Source organism: Gossypium raimondii, chromosome 11 (assembly GCF_025698545.1).
Source record: "Gossypium raimondii isolate GPD5lz chromosome 11, ASM2569854v1, whole genome shotgun sequence".
Taxonomy (NCBI): domain Eukaryota; kingdom Viridiplantae; phylum Streptophyta; class Magnoliopsida; order Malvales; family Malvaceae; genus Gossypium; species Gossypium raimondii.
Window position 1 is genome coordinate 16,537,165 of NC_068575.1, and position 4,842 is coordinate 16,542,006.

The window sequence follows — 4,842 nt, forward strand, 5'->3', positions numbered from 1 at the left end:
TCTTCCTTTATTTTAAGAATAAAGATTATGAGTAGAAGTAAACATTGTGTGTATATATAATCCCGTACAAGCTATTAATATTATACATAATCACCCAAGTTTAGTCCAATCCAAAACATAAATCTTAAAATTTGTAAATAACAAAGTCAAACTTAAGTTTTACTGTACAGAATGGAATGAGACCTGAATAAGATTCCTATTCAGGTGAACCGCACTGCTATAGGTACAATCACAAGATAATACATGCCAGAATCATTACAACTAAAATGAAAATAATATGGAACACAATCAAATTAAAATTTGAAACATATTTAGATAAATTCCATGTATAATGAGATTCGAATATGATATATTTTATTAAAGTTTTAAACATAAATAATTAATATATTTTTAATATTTATATTAAATTATTATATTTATTTTTATATCATATATATTACATAATATATATAAAAATAACGCATTATAAAATTGAAAAATGAATTGGGTTAAGCTTTAACCATGATGATTGGAGCCCAAACTCGATCATAGAATAAGGGGTTTAATTTTTTCCAGACTCAAATTTTAACCTAATATTTATATCTAAATTCTTTCATAGGACATGCATTTGGATTTGGACAGAAAATTCAACTAATCAATAAGTCGATTTTAAACATTGACAACTTTGGTATATTTTAATGCTATACTATAATATTATAAATATATAATATTTATAGGATTAAATTATATAATATATATGAATAATTTGTAATGTAGTTCAAAAACTGGTTTAAACTCGATTTTAAATGGCTGAAAGTAACGTTGTTGGGGAGGAGAACCTTTCAGACTCATGTCTGACTGCAGCGAAACCATTACCTGTAATTGCAAATTGCAATGCCCTGGATAAAGCCTTGTCAACACTATACTTAATAAGAGAACAAAAGTAACATCGTGGAGAAAAGTGATCACATTCAACTACTGCAGTGCAAAATGACTTTGCTTAAATCTTTGTTGGTACATATTATTATAAAGCCCTCTCCACAAGATATAACAGCTAGGTATCATGGGTCGAAACTAACCTTTATTAACATAAAACCAAAGTCATCGGTTCATCAGTCCATCCAGTTCGATTAAATAAATTATTAAAAAATTTAATGCCCTTCTTCGTACTAATATCCCAAGTGACTCTTGATCCAACCAATCCAATTTAATTCAAACAACCATCGTCGGACACAATATTTAAAAGAGTTTTTTTATTTTTTGACAGTAGAAATTTAGTACGAGTACAACTGCAATGGATTTGCTACCTAGTGAGTTAAAGATGAAAAAACAAAGGTGGGGGATGGGGGTTATAGGTGAACTAATTTCTTCACTTGAAAGCCAAATAAACTATGTGATATTGGTAACAACAAGTAATGATAATCCATAGGTAATTAAACAAGAATTTTCTTTCCTTGTAAGTGTTTTTAGAAATGTTATTTTCGATTATGTTTAATCCTAAATATTAATTGCTAACACACTGCGTACGTGAAAGTATGGTATTACGTGACATGTACTTATATGTACTAGCATAATTGTATTTATGCTCTTAAACTATTCTTCTATACCTTATACTATAAAACTTGAATAATACCGTTAGGGTTTATATAATTTTCTCTATCTAACATGCATGTGCAAGTGTCTACAATAAGAATACAAAAGAAACATTATTTCTAATATATATGTCCTGAAATAAATGAATATAGGAAGACAAATAATTCATGAATCCATAAATTAATGCGAATTAAGACAGTGTCTGATATAAACATATATGCACATATATATGCAACATCATTTTCTTGTCTTGATATAGATAATTGTCCTATATCATTTGTCTTGGAATATTCTAAAGGAGGAAAATGGAAGACTGAAATATGTATGAAAGAAATCCAATAATTAGTCTTAATGGAAACATTATACATATATATTACATGTATGTATAAGATAGAAACATTTGTATTGCTCATCCTGATAATTGAAATTAAAAATCTACTACCTTATCAACAACACCACCAAAAAAAAAAAAACACATGGTTATTATTAGTTCTATAAAACATCAAAGAAGTTAAATATGCAAAATCAATTCTATGAGAAAATGACAAAAATATGAATAAAGTTCTTATGTGTATGTGTGTGTATATATATTCAAACCTGGGTTAGAGATGAGGGTTTGGGTTAAGTGATGGAGCAATGGAAAAGCATGGTGTGAGGAATGAAGCCTGGTCCGAGATCCATTAGTATCATCATAATTCATGACTTAAAAAAGAGAGATGATTGATGGATCTTGGATCAAACTTCATTCCATACACCCTCTTTTCTTCTTCAACAAAACACTACTTTCTCAGTTTTTTCCTTCCAACATATATGAATTAATTAGCGACGAGATAAGCGTCACTAAATATATCACATGACAGAAGGAACATAAAGGAGAGACATAGAGAGAAGTATCTTGGATTTTGAACTTCATTCTAAACACCCTTTTTCTTTTGTTCCTTCTTTCAATGACCCTAACTAGCTCTCTCTCTCTCTCTTTTTGATTTCTCATGATTCAAGCAATCACAACAAGGCTGCAAAAACACTCAAGTTCTTTGCCTATATGTGATGATGATCTCTCTCTTTCTTTTTCTTTCCCTCTTGCTCAAAGAAACAAATGAAGTAAATGAATGAATGATAGTTATAGCCAAGATGGGGAGAGACAAGGAAAGGAAGAGAAGAAGTTAAAAGCAATTTGAAAAGAGAAAGAAAAAAAAAACATAAATGTGGAAAAGGCACATGATAGACAGGTCACTATAAGCTTAAAATAATGAAAAAGGCTGCTGGTTGTTGGAAGTATGGTGTTGTCTTCTTCTAAGGCTTCTCTTTATGGGAGATCAAAGGCCATGGGAAACTCAGAGGTGACACAAATAGTGGGCCTCCATTACAATTGGAATTCCATATATTAACCCTCAGGCATCAAATTTTATGGTTTATTGTAATATATATTGTGTATATGGGAACAGGATTCAACCTTACTTTTTTTATTTTGAAAAAAGAAAAAAGGAAAATGAGAGTACTTTTATTGATATTTATATAAAATAATAATTAATTAATTGATGCAAACATTTACGGAGGAGGAAAATAAATGATAAAAGAATATGGTAAAGTAGAGGTGCCTTGCAAGGCAAAAGAAAGGTATTATTATATATTAAATAAACAAAGAAGGTATCTCTCTCGATAGCAAGAAAAAGGGAACGCATGATACCTCCACTCATTTCCTTGGTAATTAGTAAATCATTTTTTATATTTATGTTTTTGCGTGTGACTGACAATGTAAAGAGATAAAAAGAATTTAAATTTTTTATTTATATAATATTTTGGCTTATAAATTTAAAATTACTTTAAGAAAAATTAAGAAAAATATGTCTCCCACAATAAAAATACTAAATTAATCGTTAAACTCAACTGATGTGATCAATAGAAGCTATGTGATTATGTCACGTCACTACACCAAAACAGGTCTTTAGCGGCGTTCTTTTAGGCTTTTAGCGGCGCTTTTTAACTCCACTAAAGGTATTTGCGGCGCTTCCACAAGCGCCGCAAAAAAGGCCGCTAACGAAAACGTCGCAAACGTTTGCAGCGTTTACAAACAAAAACGCCGCTAAAGACCATGTTCTTTAGCGGCGCTTTTATACAAAAATGCCACTATTTTTGAGATTTTTTTATATTAAATTTTTCATTTTTTCAGCCCTCCTGTAGCAACAAATCAAAAGCAACCAGATCTAAACCAACCAAAAGCAATAAATTTATATAATATTTCAAATTAAACGAATAAAATAATATTAATATCAATAAATAAAAGTGAATTCATATTATTTTTGCAAAAATGTTAAATGTTAAAATGATATAAATATTTATGCAATACACTATGACGGCGGAAGTTGCGACTGAAACATCTTCATCATAGTCTGAAGCTGCTGCTGGAGTTCGTCGTACTTTTTGCTCTGCTCTGCTTCTCTCGTTGCAGCCTCTGCTTCCCTCACTGTAGCCGCTGCTTCCCTCGCTGCCGCCTCTGCTTTAAGTTGTAGCTGGAGTTCTTCATATTTCCTTTGAACTTCAACTGTGGTCGCTTGCATCTGAGCCATCTGGTCTTTTAACTTCGAACTTGACTTGAGTCGACTCCCAAGCCATGTATTGTTGAAATGGATCCAAAATATTGGGTTGGGCTAACAAAGATCCTTGAAATCGAACCCGACCATACCTTTCAGGACCCGAACTTCAGAATAATCCGGTTATCAATGTCTTCAAGATGAACAGAACTATCACTAGAAGCAATCGCTTCAGACTCGCTTTTTATCCTTTAGTTTTTCCTAATAAATAAATCACATAGTTAGGAGCATAATATATATTAAAAACATATGCAACATAACAATAGTCGCATTACAAGCAATGAATTAAACCATTAGAAAATAAACACTATAAATAACTAAAACAAGTCAAATCGTATTAAGTAAACGTACCATTATTTCATCAGCTTCAGGAGTCATGGGAGATCCATCTTTCTTCCTATGTGTAATTTCAAAAAGTTGAAGGCGTCCAACTTTTTGACCGGATGACAGTTCCTACAATATAGTAGTAAAAATATTATTTAATGGAAAGTTATACATGTTTGACAATATTAAAAAAATTAAAAATACCTCCGCCTCAGCTACATATGCAAAACTTCTCGACCCGGCTGTGTGAGTGAATTTTTGTTTCTACCTGCTGTTTTTTCCAACTTGTTCACGATCCTATGTTATGAAAATTTTAGTACGTAAATAGTAAATACTATAAACCAAAATAATTACA